The sequence below is a fragment of the Anopheles stephensi genome, chromosome X (assembly GCF_013141755.1).
Source record: "Anopheles stephensi strain Indian chromosome X, UCI_ANSTEP_V1.0, whole genome shotgun sequence".
Lineage (NCBI taxonomy): Eukaryota > Metazoa > Arthropoda > Insecta > Diptera > Culicidae > Anopheles > Anopheles stephensi.
Genome location: NC_050201.1, coordinates 16764101 through 16786123, shown reverse-complemented (window position 1 = coordinate 16786123; position 22023 = coordinate 16764101).

The window sequence follows — 22023 nt, the reverse complement described above, 5'->3', positions numbered from 1 at the left end:
TGATCGTCCAAGCACTTGTACGCGCGGGTATCCTGTAATGATTGTGTATGTTTTCTGTCGTAGCGTATAAAAAAAACTAAACTACCTTTGTGTTTTTCAGCATCATGGACAGCATATATCTGGACCATGGATATTCGTCACCTGTTGTTACAGCCGCAGAACAATCGGTACCACCACCTTTTACCACCCTTTGCAATCTGGCCATCTTTTAATAAAACTCCCCCAATTGTTTTATCATCACCAACACCGTTATTTAATGATCATTTTGTTTTTCCCGGTTGTTCCTGCAAAAACGCTTCAGTTCCAATTAATGTTTCACTATCACCACCAACATTTTCCGATCATCATGTTTGTAGCGACTGAGCGTCCTAGGCTAGAAACGCGGAACAGAAAAACAGCCACGACACAAACACTTGCAGAACGCCATCTATGGGAAAACGCACGAAGTACGAGTTCTGGAAGGATCGGGAACCCGCCACGCGAGGCGGGCCATACGAGCGCGGAAGATTCGGGAATCCGATACGCGAAGGCGGACACAAAGCACCTGAAGGTTCTGGATACGGACACCAGAGTATAAAAACGGTGCTAGTTTTAACGATACCAGGATCAGTATCGTTCCATCCGCGACGAGGATCACATCTCGTGGAGGACCAACCGAAAAAGAAGGAAGGACGACCGCGCTCAACCCACAACCGAGACGAAAAGAAGGAAGAGAACCAAAGAAGGCAGGGAAGAAGGATAAATAAAAAATTAGGACTCCGTACCGGACCATCCTAAATGTTGCTCTACCCGTCCCTACCTGCATGACCACAACTTCGTATGATCCACCAGGATACTAAGGCACAATTGATATCAAAGTTACGATGGCTGCTGTTGCGAACGCGACAAAATAAAATTGAGCTAAACTGACAGGTATGCAAGAGATAGATGAACAACTTTAAATCACTAAATATCTTTGTTTAGGATAATTTTTCATCGGCAAATATTGTCTTAGGAAAACAACCTTAAGTCACAGAGAGGCCTCATACCGTGAGAAAGACGAAATTATGGTAACATGTCAGGGTATGTCATAAAACATCTCGAAAAAGGGACAATATCCAGACATATGAAAATTATAAATAGACCCAAGCCATGTAATAAAAACGAAAGTGAAGAACATGGGCCGAAAAGGGTTAACACTAGAACACAATGCATACATTGTCATTGCGCGATTAGTTTCACGAAAATACGACCAACTCGAAGATCAAGGCACGGTCGTAGGGCAGTGAAGGAAAGACTAACTTGACGAATAGAGTAAACGACGCACAGGCAATAGGCAATAGGAAAATAGGCATACGCACTAGAACCACAGATGCACGATGCATTACCCATAGTCATAAAACGATAGGGTAACGTTAACCACAATTACCAGACATTGTAACATTACATCTACAACAAAACTAACAGACCTCCTACACTAGTCGACGCCTGGCAGGGGTCAAACGCATTGGCATACCGAGTTAGGATAAAGAAGATCGATGTAATGCTATTTCATGTTCTTTTTCCCACAGAATTTTAGTATATAAGACAGGATTTTTTGAGAATAAAAGCGACTTGTAATCCAGACCTCAACGAAGAAGCTTGTGTTTCATTGTTTGGGTATCCATACAGAATCGGGGAAGTTTCACCTTTGCCTTCCCTCCGGATGTTGGTCCCACACTTTGGTGTCTCCCCACTCCGTCGGAAGAATTAGGCGAAATTAAGCCCAGCAAGAACCACGGTTAGATACTTCTCCTGGTTATCCAGGAAAAAAGGTTTATCGTCTGATCGAGCTACGGCATTCCCGTTGTCCACGCCGAGTTAGTGAAATGCGAGTCCGCCGCTAAAAACTTCTCTTGGTTATCCAGGAAAAAAGGTTAGCCGCCTGATTCTAGCAACTCTGACAAGGCCAGGAATCTGCGCGGAGATCTCCGAATCGATCATTCCTTCGCGTGGTCGGTTCATCAACGGTTCGTTATCGAACTAACAGCTGCAATGGCAGAATCTATCAAGCCGATGGAAAAAAACATGGGTGTTTTTACAGAAATAGTAAAACAGAACTCTGCTTACGTTAAATAAATATACAATATCTTCTTCTTCATTGGCACTACAACCTCGAAAGGTCTCGGCCTTTCATTTCTGGTTTTCTTTGACTTGATTTTACCCGTAGCAAAGTAGTCAGCCCTGCGTACGGGGAGACGGTCTGAATGGGAGTTGAACCCCGGACCTGCCGTATGAAGACCGGCGCCGTTGTCGCCTCTGCCACCAGACCGCCCCAACATATACAATATAGTTGCGCCAAAAGACGGACCAACATCAATAAATAATTATATTGATCCAATTGCAAATTTGGAGGATTTAGTTTCACTTAATAACATGTTAGGAACCAAAACATGTATGGGACAAATGTTAAACAGATTTAATTATAATATCAAACATGTGAAGGAGGTTGATTGAGTGCAATTATTGATATCCTCTTTACGGGGAAATTTGTTGTGCAATGTAGCTGGACGGGGGAAAGACTTCCCAACCCAACAATTCCTCTAGGACAGTATGAGGATGTATGAATTTTAATTCAACTGACAGGGGGAAATAAAATCAACAATTTAAACCAAGAATATGTTAAACAAATTCTAGTTAGTAAGATGTGGAATGGCAAAGGAAGGTGCGAAACAAAGACTTTGAGTGGAAACTAGGTGTAATATTTTTGTAATTTCTATAAGTAATTAGCTATATTAAAAAGAATAATGATAGACATATTTTGTAGCCATTTTTCTGGTATATGACTTTTGCGCTTCAAGATTTTGCACACGTAGATGTTGTCTTGCAAAGGATATGTAGGGACTAAAACTTAGACTTTACAATGTTCATTTAAAACATGAGGACCACAACGACAAACGCGAATACCCCAAAATGCACGCAGGTTCCTACTTATACAAGTTATCGCGGAATGCAGAGTTAGCATGTGCACCGAAGACAGCGCGTGCACCGTCCATCGACTCCACCAGCACGTGGCTTGCAGTGTCACCAGAATCGTACACCGTGAGAACGCGCAACGCACCATCGGCAATATCGGCGTACCCGGCAACCGGCCAGCAGCAACACGTCACCTGGATTCATCAGTTCTAGTATGGCCGCACTTGGGAACAGTTCGGTTCGGTTCGGTTCGGTTCGTTATCGGTTGAAGTAGTTAGTACTAAAGAACCAATCTTTTTTTAAAAAGACCCAACAAGTGTTAGACTTGTAACTTACATGAATACGTCATTTGTACTTATCCACGTATTACAGCCGTGGTTGTATAAAAGGACCTTAAAATTGTAATAAATACATACTTACAAACTTTGTAATTATGGATGAACTATCGATTTATAGTAGCGACCATTGAGAATAAATCATGTATAAACTCTTCAGATTAACACAGTAGCATCCCTGCCTTATGAAACAACCAATGTTAATTTATATGTTAACTACATCTGTTTATTATATTGATCCACACGATCCGCACATTAAGGCCGTCACCAGCTAAGAGAAAACGCGGTTCTTCTTTCGATCCTTCGATCCCCCCGAAAATCTTCGTATCGTTCTCTTCGTAGTTTGTCGTGTCTTTCTTCTCGTCTCCGCTGTCGTTAGCCGCCGGACAAATAGCCGTCGTACAACTCGCCGCCGCTCGAAATCGTTGCGGCCCAGCCAAGGTCGCTACAATTGAAACATGGGCTCTACACAGCTATATGAAAAATAAAGAGGGCTAGAGAAAGCAAACTTACTTAAAGCTAAAAAACGTGGATATTGGCGAACATTTATAAACAATTTAAATCCTTCCTCCTCGCTCAGTTCGCTGTGGAAAACGGCTAAGCGGATGCGAAACTGTAATGTCGGAATTGAGGACGAACATTTTTCCAGCGACTGGCTTGAGCAATTTGCTCACAAACTTTGCCCTGACTTCATCCCCGAGTCGTTCACAATATCGTTCCGTTGGAATGGAGGGAGGTGAAAGTAGTCTCCGTCTTGAAACCGGGCAAACCGGCATCAGATCATCGGTCATATCGACCGATAGCTATGCTCTCATGTTTTCGCAAACTTTTTGAAAGAATTATTCTTCTGCGTTTAGAGAAGTGGCTCGAATCCATCAACCTTCTCTCCAGTACCCCGTTTGGTTTTCGTAACGGTAAGGGTACCAATGACTGCTAAGCGCTGCTAAATACGGAAATAGAATTGGCACATGCAAGAAAACAGAACATGAATTCCGTTTTCTTAGATATACAGGGGCTTTTGAGACAGTCACTCCCCAAGCTTTGTGTCACAAGCTAGAAAATGTTGGAATTAGTCCTAAACTAAACAATATATTATATAACTTAAGTTGAGAAAAGGCAATGATTTTTGATAATGGCTACATTCAACTAAAGCGGACCAGCTTTCACGGACAAGCACAAGGGTCCTGCTTGAGCCCCCTGTTATATAAATTTTACATTAGCGACGTTGACTCATGTCTGGCGCCTAACTGCTCCCTACGACAACTGGCTGATGACGGCGTTTTATCAGTCGCTAGCAGGAACGCCGATGTAATCCAAAACGCTTTACAAACCACTCTGGACAGGCTAGCAGCATGGTCTCTTAACCTAGGTATCGATTTTCCTGCAGAAAAAAAAATAAAATGGTGGCATTTTCTTTCTTCAGTAATACTGCGAAAAACAGAAGGGAACGATTATATAAACCAAACATTAACATCTTTCTCTATGGTAAAAGAATAGACATTGCCGACGATTTGAGATACCTAGGAGTTTGGTTTAATTCTTAACTGGAATAAGTACATCAGATTAAGCTCAGTTCAGCTTAGATTAAGCTCAGATCAGTTTAAGCTTAACTGGAATAAGTACATCAGATATTTAGTGCAAAAATACACCTTAAGAACTGTTACTGGATTCTGGTGGGGTGCACATCCAATAGATGTGTTACGTTTATACAAAACCACAATACGATCTGTTTTGGAGTATGGAAATAAAGTTATAGAAACGACACAGTGGGAGTACAGTAGTTTGATTATATACAGCGTTCAAATGCGCTTTTCTAACCTAAATTCTGTATGTTTTGTGTAAAGATTTTGTTGTGTGTTATTGCGATGGCATGCACTGAATTGATTGAATTAATTGATTTTTTTGTACCTAGTAACCTACGATAACCTAATTTAAACTAATGAACATATAACTTAAAAACCTTAAATATATAATTATAATAACAAACTTACCCTAGCTTATTTTTACTTTAACCTATCTCACCTAGTTTGATTTACAATCGGAGTGAGGCTCCTATGTTACGAATTATTTCATATTCTGAGTACATGCATCTCTCGGAGAGCATCGCATTCATTTCTATAGCTAGTTCATGAATTGGTTTAATCCCTGCACTTTCATACAGATCCTCTCGTCTTGTGTATCTTGAGGCATTTAAAATCATGCGCAATACCTTATTTAACATAATTTGCACTTTGTTTAAGTTAGTTTGTGAACAGGACCTCCACACCGAAATTGCGTAAGTAACCATTGGTGAAAATATTTGTTTGTTCAATGCGAGCCTATTCTGTAGTGATAGCTTGGATCTACGATTAATCAAGGGATACAGGCTTATAATTAGCATGTGACCCTTGTTCAAAATACCCTGAACATGTTCTCGAAAGAGCATCTTGCGATCAATTATAAGTCCTAAGTATTTAATGACCGTGGACCACTCTACAAAGTTACCTTCTCCTCGAATACGGCTACAATTAAGAGGAGTCAAAAGTTTGACCTTATACCGATGGGGAAACAGCACCGCTTGGGTTTTTGTTGAATTTATTTTGATTTTCCAATTTGTAGCATATTTGAGGAAAATATCTAGGCAGCTCTGAGCCCTGTTCCTAAACTCTACCACGTTTCTGCCCTTTACGGCAATGGCAGTGTCGTCTGCAAATAGGAACAACTTACCATCACAGGGTAGATCAGGTACATCCGCTGTGTACAAAATGTACAATAAAGGTCCAAGTAAACTACCCTGTGGTACTCCGGCGGGAATTGGTAAGGCATCAGACATCGCAGAGCTTAAGGCCACCCGAAATGTGCTATCCTCCAAGTAGCTGCTGACGATCTTCACCAAGAACATTGGAAGACCGTACACTAATAGCTTATGAATTAGTCCACTATGCCAAACGTTGTCGAAAGCCTTTTCAACATCCAAAAAGGCAACAGCAGTGGATCTAGATGCTGTTTTATTTGCCTGAATGATATTTTTGAGCCTAAGCAATTGCTGTGTAGTTGAATGACCTGATCTAAAACCAAACTGCTCTGCAGAGATGAGTTCCAGCTCAGACACCCGGTTTTGAAGACGATCGAGGATTATTCTTTCAAATAGTTTACCCAAAGCACAGAGTAAACTTATTGGTCAGTAGCTCTCTGCACGAGTAGGATCCTTACCGGGCTTGAGAATGGGAACCACCTTAGCACTCTTCCAAGCGCTAGGGAAGTATCCCAGCTCAAGACACTTATCAAAAATGGTAGCCAACAAGGTAAGTGCTTTCACTTGTAGGTTTTTGAGTAGGATGTTGAATAATCCATCTATACCGGGAGCCTTCATGTTTTTCATCCGCTTCAGTGCATATCGGACGTTTCTCACGGTCACACGGTCATGTTCTGGTCTAGAGAAGCTAGCTTGATGAGCTGATCTTAAGCTTTCAGTAACGTTCCTTTCAAAAGGACTAACAAAATTAGTACTTAGCAAGTGTGCACTAGCAAATTGCGCAGCAATGGCATTGCACTTTTCGTAGGGAGTGACCAAAATGTTTCCACTGACTGTTAAACGAGGGACAGGTTTGGATCTCTGCTTAAGGATCTTGGCTACTTTCCAAAAGAGTGGAATTCGAACATCCATTCGGGAAACAACCCGTTCAAAATTCGCATTCCTTATATCAGCAATTTTTGAAGAGATCACCCTCGCCAAAGATGCTGCTTGACCTTTATAAAGCCTATTACTAGTATTTTGAAAGTTTCGCATCTATATCAGTTCCAATGTATAGGGGTCTATGTTCACAAACTCACTCGGAACGGGCTTAGTCCTAACACATACCTGTTCTGATTTCTTAATTGCCCTTTCTACCATATCAATCGCAAGGTCAATCTCCTCAACCATATTGCATTCTGTTTCATGCAATTCGCCGTCCATTAACCGGCCAAAACGCTGCCAGTCAACACTGAGGAAGTCGTTTCGTTGTAGTTTTGGACTACGGCTAGCTGTGAAGGTCACCTCAGTTAATACCGGAAAATGATCGGAATTTAACTCATCCAGCGTCACTGGCTTCCCTATCCCAACGTTGGTTAAGAAAATATCTAAGGTGCTGGATGAACCTCTCGATCTTACGTAGGTCGGAGAGTCTGGATACTCAACAGTGTAGTGACCTTGCTGGGCGTGGTCGAAGAGAAGTCTACCGTTGGTGTTGGAGCGCATATTGTTCCACATGCGGTGTCGAGCATTAAGGTCACCAGCCACGACAAGTTAGGCATTCGTTCTGGTGATGATGGAGAGGTCGCGCTTGAAGGCAGCATCGTGACCAAGGTCATGCCGACCTTGGAGCGAGCAGTATACAGCTGCGAACCGTATTGCCCCAGTGACTGAATGTACTTCAGTTCCGACAGCTTCTAACATTGTGATTTTGTAGCTCGGTAACGGGGTGAAGAGTATACCACTTCTGACGGCGATAGCTACCCCTCCTCCTCGCGTATTGGACCCGCGACGATCCATCCGTACCAAGTTGTAGCCCGGAAGCGCAAAACTTACATCCGGTTTTAAGTGGGTCTCTGTGATAAGCATGATGTCGATGGCTTGTCTTCGAAGAAAATCAGCAAGCGGGATTTTCTTCGGTCTCACAGAACAAGCATTCCAGGTGGCGATTCGGAGTTTGTTAGCCATAGCGAATAGCAAACTCCCCGATGACGGTGATTTGGTCTCGACGGGAACGGCATGTGCTGAGCCGCTCAACCATCTCTGTGAAAATGCCCATTAAAGTAGCTGCATCATGTAGCGGAGCTCCGGTGTCAGATGGGAGAGGTTCTTCCGCAGTGTTGCAACGAAATGGTGATGTCATTTTTGCCACCATGGCGTACTGCATACCAGGAGGGATGACAACAGTAGGCGGTTCCTTGCGATGTGTATCTGCAGCAGACACAGTCGGAATAGGTCTTTCAGCACGTGGATTCAGTGGCGGGAATACTGAAGAGGCAGGCACCACCTTAGGTTGCATAGCCTTACGAAAATTTACTCGTTGCTGAGCGTTGCTGATGCACGCTCCCGAATTTGACGATATTTAGCCAGTTGAGGACACTGCGGGTCATTTGCTTTGTGACTTCCATTAAAATTGGCGCACCGTAGTGTGTCACTTGCCGCTTTACACTTTGCCAGCACGTATTCTAGCGAACAATTTGGACATTTGGGATTCATTCGACAGTTGCGCGAGCCGTGTCCAAAAGCTTGACATCGAAGACATTGTGTCAATCGTCGACGTCCACCTCGATACGCCTCCCAACGTACCCTGATGGATTGAATCGTACGCACCTCTTTGAGGGCTTCTTGAGAACATGTACCTTTCTCAAAATGCACTAGATACAAGTGCGATGAGTACGTGTTCGTGTCTTCGTTTCGTCGTATTATACGAAAAACCTCAATTGGCTTCATGGAATAGCGGTCTCGCAGTTCTGCCATAACTTCGTTAGCATCCGTCAGCGGCAGCCCGCGAAGGACAGCCTTGAATGGCTGTGGCTGCGGAATGTCGTGAGTATAAAACAGCGCATCCTTTCTTCCTTCAAGAAGGCTGATCAGGCGTTGGTGATCCTCGAGCGATTTCACGTAAACTTTAACTCCTATTCCAATACATTGGAATTCCACTCCAGAAAAATCTTTAAGCTCATGTTTGAGCTGAAATAAGGAAGGTTGTTTTACAACCACAGGCGGCGGTCGAACCTCCTTGGATGCTGCTGCAGATATATTGTTATCGGATGGGGCAGCGTTTACCGATTTACGACGAGCTCCTCCCTTGTAGCTCACCTCTGCAAATTCTCCTATCTCCTCATCGGCGTCGTCAGGAGTACCATCACTCACGCACACAAGAGTCTCTTTCGGCTTTTTGGAGTAAGCTCCGACGGGTTAGAGAGAGATGGCCGAAGCACCTCTCTCTTTTTACGCTTCCCCATAGGCAAAACGCACTAACGCTTTGGGATCGATGATCACTTTTACTTAGAGATTAGACTCAAGATAAGAAAACCGGCTTTAGCTGATAACGAGCGATTTGGGAGAAAACACAAGCTCCTGAACCGCTCGCTTCGACGTTCCAGTATAAACTCCCCATTTAGACCATATAAGCCAGTATTACACTGATGGATCGTCCTCTAAGGAGGGCACCTGCTTTGGCGTTTTTAGTGAGTCCGTCAAAGCATTTTTCAAATTGCGGGAGCCGTGTAGTGTTTACACCGCAGAACTAGCCGCGATCTTGTATGCACTATTGATGATAGCAGCGAGACCTTCGTATCAGTACTTCATCTTTACAGATAGCCTTAGCGCTTTTGAAGCACTAAGATCCCCGAAGGCTATTAAGAGTTCGCTTTTCGCTAATTTGGGTACCTTCTCATTGTGGAATTCCCGGCAACGAGAAGGCTGACTCACTGGCCAAAACAGGTACCCAACAAGGCGCCTTTTACGACCGTCCGATCTCGGCCCGAGAGTTTCTTCGTCTTCCACAGCAACTTTTCCTGTCTCGCTGGCAGAGCATGTGGGAGGCGGACGATCTCGGGCATTTCCTTTTCTCGATCTCTCCGCAAGTGTCCCTGCGGCCTTGGTTCGGTAGGCTCTCTGTGGACCAGGCATTCATACGTATGATGTCTCGACTTATTTCGAATCATTTCGCGTTGAACGCTCATCTGCAGCGTATAACTATGGCTCAGACGAAGGTGTGTGGCTGCGGTGACGGATTTCACGATGTGGATCACTTTCTGTGGTCCTGCGTGGAGTTTGAAACCGCAAGACCCTCCTTGCTGGGCGCAGTCGAGAGCATCGGCAGACGACCGGCTACAGAAATAAGAGAAGTGTTGGCGACTAGGGACCTCGCCTACATGAGGCTCATCTAGCGATTCGCCAGAGACATAGGTCTCATCCATTGAGTCCGCATCCCCATTATCCTTCCATTCCATATCCGCCATACCCTTTTGTTATTCGTTGTGTTGTCTTTGTCTTAAGTTTTTTTTTTTGTAGTGCCACGGGTGATCCGTTGACGAAGCAAGAGCATCCGGGGTTAATGCCGACACTGTGGTAAGAAGAGAGTCAGACTATTTTGAGTAACAGTGTTTCTCTTCTCTGTCTAGCCTCTGTCTAGGCGTTGGGTTCGGAGGTGGTCGGCGAGTGCAGCCTCGTGATTAGCAGAGACCCTGCTGTTACGGGATGAATCTCGTCGATAGTTTGTGGTTGAGCTTGGGCTACCACTGCTGGGCAGTTTGAGGAACGCTGGCAAATGTTTGTACTGTCCAGATTGCTGTTATCTTTTTGTTTCTTCTTTGTCAGATAGCACAAAAGGATGTTGTATGTTTCATACACACCACCACCACCATCACACCTACAGACAGCAATAGAACCGGACCAAAATATCGAACATCCTCCAATAGCAATTCAATACAACCACCACAATAGACCTGGACTACCACGCCGCAATAGCCACACATCCACAGCCGAGTATTCCCGGGATAAGGCATATGACAGGGAGGAAATTCCTTGTTAAATGTTGTATTTTGTTATATTTGTGAAATTGCAATTCGTCAACACACGCGGTGTCCACTATACGGCATCTAGCCGTCACACTTTAAATAAATAAATAAATAAAAGGGAACATCATTAATCACATTTTCTTCTTCTTCCTTGGCACTACAACCTCGAGAGGTCTCGACCTGCCATTTCTGGCTTTCTGTGACTTAATTTTACCCGTAGTGAAGTAGTAAGCCCTACCTACTGACGGGGAGCCGATCTGGATGGGATTTGAACCCCGGGACCCTGCCGTGTGAAGACCAGTGCCGCTGTCGCCTCGGCCATTGGACCAACTCTGCACATAAAACCTGCAATACTTGGCAATCTTCACTCGCCAAACAAAATTTGTACTATACGACGCAGCCAAACAGATTTTCCTTAAACTGCAATCGGATAATAACAAACCCTGCTCACAATATAGGGGTGAACACACTATCCGAAACATGTAGCATAGAATCTAATGGAATAACCATCCAACCAGTTATAGCGAGGCAAAACAAACTCTACAAAACTTACATTAAATCACTCAAACAGCTGTCTTCGGTTTCGCCAATAAACGAAAAGAAGAGCAAAGATCTAAAACTAGTGATAACTATAGGAATAGCCATGAGCATGAAAACCATTGCGATAATAATAGCATCCGTTATTGTAAAGCGGCATCCCCGAAGTCAATAGAAACCATTACCCGTACCATCAAACGCGTAATAGCATTGTAACCCCTCTGAAAGGAATTACGAGGGTGGGGATGTCGCCAACAGGGTCATGGCGTCAGAAGCATCACACACCGCGTCATAAAAGCTGCATCTGCATTTTGCGCGCAACGGTTGATCAACATTCGCATCACAAGTTTAGACCGCGGTTTTCGCGCTGTCTCGAGAAGATTTATTCGAAAACAATTTCGCATAAACTACAGACACACAACCATCCATAACATCAGGAACACTCGTGTAGGCATCCTTGGACGCGATTGTGGGCACGTTTACACGCTAAATACTTTACCTGTATTCATGGCGCGACATTACGCTATCATGCAGAACATTTAAGTATGTTATAAATCTGATTGATAAGCAAAAGAAAGGACAGTGAAATATTTGTCCCTAAATTGCACTTGGTGTTTATGCACTTCAGAGGATCGAATCTCCCTATCCGCTGGATTGACTACAAAGCAGTGAAAGTGAAATAAAGAAAGCTAGTAATTGCCGGCCAAAACCTCTCGAAGTTGTAGTGCCAATGAAGAAAATGATGAAAACTACGGATGACAATGAAAATAAAACTACTATTGGTGAATCGCTGAATTCATTTTGCTTCAATCATTTACCTAAGAACTATTCGATTAATATACTATCCCTTCCCGAGCGGTACTTTGCCACAAAGCTGTGACATTTACCTTGACTGTCGTAAAAACAAATGTTTATAACATGTACACATTAAGACATTTACACATGATACCGAAATAGATATAAAATCCGAACTGAACTGAACTGAACTGAATTAATATTGCACTGGAGAGAAGGAACACCTCTCATCCATCAACTTTACTTCCCCTAAGTAAAGTTTAGTCCACCATCCACAACATCTCTCCCTCTCCCGATGAAAGTGCACTTCCTTGCTTATATATCTCAACAAGCATTCGTTTTAGTTCTAGCGATGCATAACTATTTTCGTAATTTTAATTATTGGTTCGTTGCTCGTTAATACGCACATGCATGACCTACATTTAGGGGCACACTGGAAATTTATTTTCTTTTATGAAATGGGCTAGACTACTAGCGCTCTCTGTTGAGAATCGACACCAACAAGGCATTAACACCAATCACATTCGTACTTGGAGTATCTGTCCCAGTAGCATTGGCTGTTGCTTAGTTCAGAAGTATTTCTTGTTAGCTTCTGACGTCATATTCACGCAACAGCTTCTCCGAATATCAAGAATACTACGACCCGTACTCTTGTGGATTGTTATCTGTTTTAAACAGTCGTTCGTGGTAGGCAGATATCGTGTAACTGCCTCGCTCTTTGATTGTAACTTAGTCTACTACATTACTATCTATCTTATTACTGATACTATCACAAATGATCGATAAAGGTGTTAAAGATACACTACACTCACATCGCATTATGGTGTAAAAGTGGAAACCGAGGTAAAAAGACCTTTACACACTTTACTCGGTCTTTACACATTATCGAACAGACGCAATCGACACGTTGGATGAATCTGACATCGGCTGCGCGCTGTATTCTTCTCAGACCTTCCTCAGGCTACGAGACACGAGACCAATTGTTTGCTCGATCGTACTGCTGATGGCTTGTTCCATCATGGATCAGTAGTCTGTGAGGGTCATCCCCTAGCGGTATTTTCCGGTAGTACTTCCTCATATCATCCATGCAATCACGAAGTCCTTTACCATAAAAACCAGTCTCCATCGCTCTATGTTGAGTCTTGGGGTAACTTGGATCACCTATAGACCAGGAAACAGTATCCTCCTCAGCTCAATTTAGCCATATCATCCATGCTTCTGCGAGGTTAGAGGACATATTATGGTTCTGTACTTCGTGGAAGTATTGAGTCTGAGTAAGATATGGAGAGTCTATGTCATCCTTCAAGAAGCGTCAGATTAATACCCATGGCAGTGCGGTTTTGCTACATAATTGACAACAGAACCTGCTAAAGATTTGTTGATGCTGAAGTTTACCCATAAGCAATTGACCAATACTTTCCACCCTAGAAATCTACGCTACGAAACTCACCCATCACACCTGACCTCTATCTGACTGCCACCGAAAACGGCATCTCCAAAGATCCATATATCTTTCAAGGAAGAGGATTGAAATATTGGACTCATACTTATGAATGATAATATTGGATTCGACATTAAAGAGAGAAAGATATCTCTATGTTTTTGGCGATAGAATGAATCCTCTAATAGGTTTTGTGATAGATTATTGATGGCTTGATCCAGGTTTAAGGGTATTTGTTTGATCGGTGAAGATTATCCTGGAATAGATGAACAATTTAACGGTGAGCGTGTCCTCGATCGAAGAAACCCCTTGCCGTTCACAGCTTCAAAAGCACCATTAAATGAACCTGTTACATGAGGTGGTTTTGAAAGGATATTTTCAGTCCAATCGCTGTTTTTTTGTTTATTCATAAAGAACGGCCTGGCCGTATTTCTTAAATCTAAATTACTAAGCTTAATACAATTGAAGATGGTTTGGAGACATTTCCTTCTCGAAACCGTAAAAGGGCACCTTAACTCCAATCACTTTTTAACCTTGGTAAAAAAAGGAATTTATATTGACCAATTTCAAATTAGTTTTTCGTACAGCCTAGATGCATTGTTTAAAATAAATGCATCATAAGGTTATAAGCACTCTAGTTTGGGGAACCATATTGTTAAACCAAGAAGAAGCAGAAAAGATGTTACTCAAATCGTTTAAAATTACCCAGAGATAATACATGTTAATAGTTAGTCAGCAATAATTAGATATAACACGCGAATAAGTTTCAATAAAGATTGTCATTTCACCATTCGAACGAGTTTGAGTATTATTGGTCTTTAGTCGACGGTACCTGCGCCTGTCTAAAGAAACGCGTCGCGAGGCTAGCTTCGCGCACGCGACATGGTGGCTCCAGAGAGGAACATCAAACTCTCACTCTTTATCGTTCTAAATCGTTAAATACAACACGTTTAGGTGAAGTGACCCACGGACGGGCCGAAAAGTTTGGCACGTTAGGTGTGATCGCCGGTTAATTTGTACGTGGCTCGGTACATTGAACATTAATCGACAGTTCGATAAATTAGTCGTGCACAAGTGAAAAGTGCGATCTCAGCATCGAATTTTGCCGACCAACTGAACCATCATCCATGGTTCGATAAGTTCGACGCGCGACAGTGAAAAGTGCAATCTCAGCATCAACACGCGACAGTGAAAAAGGCGAAAGCGGCATTAAGTTTCGCTACCTAGATCGTACGTGGTTCGGTGCAACATAATACTAATCGATTCAATAAGTCTAACGCGATTTATGAGGGGTAATTCCCCAAGGGTTCTTTCTAATACTTTTGCGACTGACCAACACCGAGTTTTGTTGAGGACTAATTTATTTATTACAAACAGAGAAGAGAATGACACCGGACGACCCAGCCCGTAAAGTCCTTTTAGGCCGTCCACAAGGACAGAGGAGGCGTGGTAGGCCCAAATTGAGATGAAGTGATGGCGTTGATGCGTCCGCCAGAACGGCCGGGATAACGGATTGGCAGATGACGGCGCTGAACCGTGAGCGGTATCGAGGATTGTTGCAGCAGGCCAAGACCGCAAAGCGGTTGTAGCGCCTGATAAGTAAGTAAGTAAGTTTTGGCGAATCTTTATATCATTTTTATGAACACGTCTTCCATCAGTGGTGGTTATAGTGCTTCTATTAACTTTATCTATTCTTATTTCTTTGTACCGCGGAGCTGTTTTGGATCTCAATCGTGTTTTTTCAAAAGCATTGTTTGTAAAATTTATTGGCTTAGCTCTCAAATTCTTTTAATGATATTTTAGATCGTTTTCTTGTTTTATTATATGGTTTTTATACACATTTGATACAATCTCTGAACTGTTACTGCTGGGAATTATAATCTCGTATGGGCTATATTTGGTACAATTGTTATATTGTGTACGGGAATGTGAATGTGCAAAATATTGTTATATTTTGTAAGGAAAATGTGAATTAATTCAGTAGGAGTCTTGTTGTAGTTTTCTGCTTTAGTTATTCTATAGATTTCTTGTAATGTAGAATGGAAACGTTCCACGGTTCCGTTCATTTCACTTCGCCCTGTTGCTACTAAGTATGTTTTAATGAAATTCTCATTGAAGAAGTTGACTAATGAACCTATTTTAAAAGTTTTCTCATTGTCCTTAACTATCAATTTTGGAAATTTATATGTAGAGATAAGTTTCTTTACTGCTGGTACCACGTCAATCGCAGCTCGAGATTTTACGAAACAAATGTGCAAATTTAGAAAATTTATCAATATATGTAAGGAAAGTAAGAAATGCAATAAACATTATATCCAAATGTACTATTTCAAACGGTTCAGAAGGAATTGGAGTTGCTTGAATTGGAAAACGAATAGGATTTCTATCATATCTACTTTGGTGGCATACTTGGCAATTTTTTGTAAATACCTAAAATTTTTTATTTTAATGAGGAAAGTAAAATTTTCTTAAAATTTGCGATTTATTTTCTTCCAATCCACGATGAGCGCGATGGTGTTCTCTCAAAATGATATCCCATTGCTCGGTTTCATCTGGTACATTGGTTAGTTTTTTTTGTGTTATACGGATTTTTACAGTTTTTGTCTTCCAAAGTATTTTTTGTATGCATCTTGAATTTAAGCCGTGATAAACTCATCTGTTAATAATCCGTTCACTTTTGAAAAGTTGAAATGCTGCTTTAGTATCTGTAAAAGAGAGTCTTCATTAATATCTTGTATATGAATTATTTTGCGTTCGAAGTTAGGGAAAGGATGTTCTATTTCTACATTATTATTGCCTTGATGAATTATTACTTGGTGTCGGAATACATTGAATGGTGCTTCAGTGGATATGATGAACATATCGCCACTATCAGAAGCAGAATGTTGTGTACTTGTAAGGATATTGACATTCCTACTTAATGCATCCGCTACTACATTAGATTTTCCTGGTTTATACATGATTTGATAATCATTTTCTTCAAGATAAGCTTTCATGTTCTTAAGCTTTGCGTTCGTGTTTTTTGGAGATAAGGCAAAGGTTAATGGTTGGTGATCTGTGTATATGATGAATTTAGAACCATATAAATAGTTTCTAAATGTTTTTAATGCCCAAAACATTGCTAGCATCTCTTTTTCAGGTACAGAATGCTTCTCTTCTCATTTTGTCAAAGTACGCGACGCAAAATGAATTGGTCGTTCTTTTCCTATTTCTCCCTGAGAAAGCACAGCACCTATAGCAAAATCGGATGCGTCCGTTGTCAATATATACGGTTTAGAATGATCTGGATGTATTAATATATCTGAAAAGGATAATTACAATTTTATCTTTTCAAAACACTCCATTTCATTTGGTAGCATCCCTGCTATACATCTCAAAAAAACCTCCTGAAAACATACATTTTATAAACAAGTACGTAGGAACGGTGAATCACACCATAACCTTACGGAACAATTATCAAAACTCAAGCACCCTATACCCCACCAAGAACAGCATATTCAGCAAATTTGACCAAACACCCATTTCAATAAGAACATTAAAAACCGACTAGCGCACTCGGCTAGCGAGTTGCGCAAGGCAATACGAAACCAAACCAACAATGCACCAAACATCGTGCTGTGCAGACAACGTTCAGCAACTAAGCGTAAAACTTTATCCACCCCGAACCATCGCAGACAAATTGATCCAAACAGACATAATCCATAGCGACACATTGTATGCAAGCGCAGCAATCGATCGCACCGCGACCAACTCACCCATAGCGACACATTTTATGAAAGCGCAGCGTTCGCCCCGAAACAAGCAAATCAATGAATGATAATTTCATATCAGCAGGTGAACGAATAAAGAAACGGAAACGAATCGACCCAACGAAGCGCTATGCTCTTGCCGTCAACCAAGAAGTTACTCAATAACGTAAAGAGTTTTAACCTTACTTAAGGCGAATGAACTAACCACAAACTAAGAAATTTTTGGTATAAATAAAGCTGTCTTTCCCAACCAACGAGAGAGTTGGTTCTGGGCTAGACTAGATGCAAATCAAATCCTGACGTCCAATTTCTTCCAAGAGCTTTGAGAGTCCCCCTACCCAAGGTAAGGCCTCAAAGGCTCCAACGAGCCAGTAAGGGATGTTCTCTCTGAATATCGAGAGACGCCTGGCCGACTCAACGCCGATGAGCTTCGAATGTCCCCCTACCAAAGGTAGACCTGTCTCCAACAATCCAGTAAGGAAGATTCTCATCTAGAATCTTCACAATTGCCTGGACAATCGATAAAGGGAAGAATTGGTTCGCTCAGCAAGTTGTTGTTCGTCGTTCACGTCGAAACCCAAATGAACCACGTAAGTACGGCGCGACTCAAATCGAATATGCGCAAAGCCCCCACGTAAAAGAACGACCGATCCCGCGTATCACATGGTGACCGTTTTCCTCCATGTTACTTGGTGACCGTATAGTACATGGCTACCGTGATATTAATCTGTAGTCTTCGTGACGTGAAAAGTATGTAAGTTGACCGTGATTTTTATCTGAAAAGCGTATGAGTGAATCATTTACCACCGTTAGTGAAGAGTGAGTCGAATAAAGTGCATGAATGTGCCATATCGAATGGTTTAACTGACACTTATGCACAATCAGAATACGAAGTGATGGAGCTGCAATACCGAACTAGTGATATACGTGAAATGAGAATCATCTTAAACCGAGTAAACCCGGTATAAGGGCAAATCAAAGGAGGAAATGCCTTGTGAATTTTGTGTATTTTTTTACGACGCGTGTTTTTTGCAAAGATGTCCTGTTGGTCATTTTTGTTCATAACCAACTTTACAGTGACGAATAGATATGTAGAATCAAATCGTGAACAAATGACCGTTAAGTGAAATGAGCTCATTGGTTAAAATATCAAAAAGTGGTGCTCTTGAATTCGTAAAAATGTTCGATAACAACCATCACAATCCCTCTTTCAATGGGGATGCTCATGTGAAAATAATGAACATTTTAGAAAATCATAAGCAGGCCCACGATAACCACGATTGGAAATTGTGGCTAATTGTTATTTTGGGCTTAGGACAAGTGCTATTTGCTCTATGGAAAGCTTACAAAGCAATTCTTAGAAAGCAAGCAATGAGAGCTTTAGAAATGCAAAGCGCAGCCACAGTGTAAAAAAAACAACGCATGTGAAGTGAAAATCATTAAACAATTTCTAAATTGTGAAACGTCAATTGTGCAAGATGAAGCGACTACCACAGTGGAAGGCGATCCAAAGAAATAGGAATCTCCAACGTGGATGCATATGAACAGTGAAGGTGGTAAAGGTGTTAAAATAACTATGGAAAACCGATGCATGACTTAAGTGCAGTGAAAACAGCCGAAAACAGCAGCTCACGCAACCGCTGACCATCACAAATTCACCGAAAACAAACCTCATGTGCACCAAATAACGGCTATGCTATAACTGGCAACAAGACCACGACTAAGTTTCAGTGCAAAATGATACGCGTTCATGTGCAACCAGAGCCAAAATCAGTCAAGACAGCGACATAATGGAAATTTACCAAACACTGCTAAAATAACGTGACTTAAGTGAAGTGATATAGAACGTTTGGAAAGAGCTATATAAAGGGCCAAAACCAATTCAAGAAGTCACTTCCGTCTCGCCACCAAATCCCGAAGCAATTCTCCAGCACCAGACCGCCATCAGCCTCAGACGAGTACACCGCCGCCGTTAGCTCACAGACGACTAACCCGCCGCCGCCAGCCCACAGAACAACTACCCCGCCGTCACCAGCCCGCCGTCGTCAGCCCGCAGAAAACCACCTTACCCCACCGCTGAAAACAACAGCCAGAAGATGTCTCATGGATTGAGAGACTTTAATGAAGATGGAGAGTACACTGGCCCTCACATCCCCGACGAGAAGGACGTCACGGAGCATCGCGCCGAGATAGAGGCGCTTTTAGAAACGGCCAACCGACCAGAGCTGGCGTCAGACAGCAAATTTACTGCAGGTATGAAACGGGATACTTATCCCACCGAAAAATGTTCGCTATAGGAACTGAAATCCTCATGTCGTTGTTGAGATTGTAAAACAAAAGATTATAACAATAGTAATAAATTTTTTTTATTCATAAAGAACGGCCTGGCCGTATTGCTCAATAGTAATAAATACAACAAAAAAAAAAAACAAAAAAATGGTAACAAAACTTTTTCTTTTTAGGCTTGAAAAATTTGAAAGAAATAAAAAAAAAACACTTAAATTCATAAATGATAAAACAAATTAACATTATCAGGTCTCCATTGAATGGGAAAAAAGAGAGAAATCCGAAAGAAAACCTAAAGCTGCAGTATCCACCTCGCAAAAAGAAAAAAGGGAATAAGTTCGCATAGGATGAAAAAGAAAAATGGAAATGAGTTTTATAAGGAAAACACTCCTCGTTTCAATTTCGCTTCTTTAAATTGATTCTATGGAAAGAAAGAAATGATGATAACATACATGCATTCATAAACTGGTCCCAGCATCGACATTATGAAAGCGCGAATTAATTTTATGCTGCATACAATGGTTAGCTTATTTTTCTAGCTTCATAATATATATACAAGCAAACATATAAATGACGAAAATATTAGATAATATTGAAAGGTTGCATAGTATTGAAAAGAAATTGCAACAAAGCTCCACTAAACTTAGGACATGTAATTTAACGCAACTTAAACTTCAAGCAGAAAAGTATTTTAAAGAAATACAAAGAGAAATTGATGATTGCAAAAGCAAATACACTATCAATGAGCTGTTGAATCACCGTAAAGTTTCACGAACCCTTGTAACGGATATAAACTCTAGAATAGAGTTTGAATATATTACGCCGAATAACGTAGAGGAAAATCTTAAAGAAACCGACAACGAAGAAGCGAATAGCACAGAAGATATTTTTTATAACACAGTGACAGTAGAAAAAGAAATAAAAAAGGCATTCGACATAAAAACTACGAGTGCCTTAGTACCATTCTACGATGAGTCTAATGAGAAATTTATAACCTTCTTGAATTCAACAAATCTGGTTAAGCAATTGAATGGACCAGAACATGAACCACTTTTGGTTCAATTCCTAATAACCAGGCTAACAGAAAAAGCAATTGCTGGCTTACCAAGCAACATAACCACGTTCGACGAGTTGATTGAAAACGTCAGAACAAGGTGTCAGAAAAAAGTAGACCAGAGTAACATAATTGCAAAACTCAAAGCAATTAGAACACATGATCCCAAATCTATTTGCAGCCTGGTAGAATTACTAAAGCACGAACTGAAAAGGGTTTATTTGGAGCGCTAAACGCCTCAAGATCTAGCAAACGAAATGACAACAAAGGCTGGAATTGATACACTCATAGAAAAAATCCCCAGCAAAGAAGCCAAAACAATTTTGAAATGGACAGAATTTTCGTCCATTACAGCAGCCACCAACAAAATTGTCCAAAACGAAAACAATGAAGACAAAAGTGGCTCGAATGTTCTGTCATTTAGACAAAACAATTACAATGCGAATAGAAGACCAACAAACAACTCAAACTATCAACGACCATGGCATAGATACCCCCCCCAACCCTCCCATAAGAAACTAATACGTTAGGAGTTACTATCCAAATAATAGACAAAACAACTACAGCAGCAGGAACTTCAACAACAACAGGAATCCGAGGAACGACAATCAAAACATAAATAGTAATAATTACACACCTAACAGACTGGCGATCACAAACTACAGCCACAATAATCAAAATCAGGATAGACAAAACACCAGACGCGTCTATGTGACCCAAGCACATGAACCAGACGCACAATTCTGGAGACAAAACCACGATATTGAAAGAAGTGTTAGTCAAGGAAGGGAAATTCTCTTATCAAACCAAAAGCAAACCTCTTTTTTAGACCCGAATCAGCCGTAAATGATTCGCGGCCAATACAAACAATTTACCTTACAGGAACAGACTATATCAAGGTTAAAGCATGTTTTGCAAAAAATCATTGTACGTTCATAATCGTTACTGGAGCATCGATATCTCTTTTTAAAGCCTCAAAATTGAAACAGAACCAGATAGTGAACAACAACGAAAACCTAACCTAACGAGGAATTTCAGATAAATCGATCAATACACTAGGTCACATTACTTCAGAAATAAGTTTTGGCAATGCAATAATCAAACATGACTTTTACATCGTACCAGAGGATGTTGGTATCTATGCAGATGGCATTCTAGGAAGAGACTTCTTCAAACAACACAGATGCAAAGTAGATTATGATTTCGAACTACTCCGTTTCAATTATAATGGAGAAGAAGTACAGCATTCATTAGAAAATGAAGATGCTGGTGGAATTATCCTACCTACACGAAGTGAGGTAGTCAGAAGAGTTTATCTACCAAACATTAAAGAGGACGCAGTTATTTTCGCTCAAGAAATTAAGCCAGGTGTAT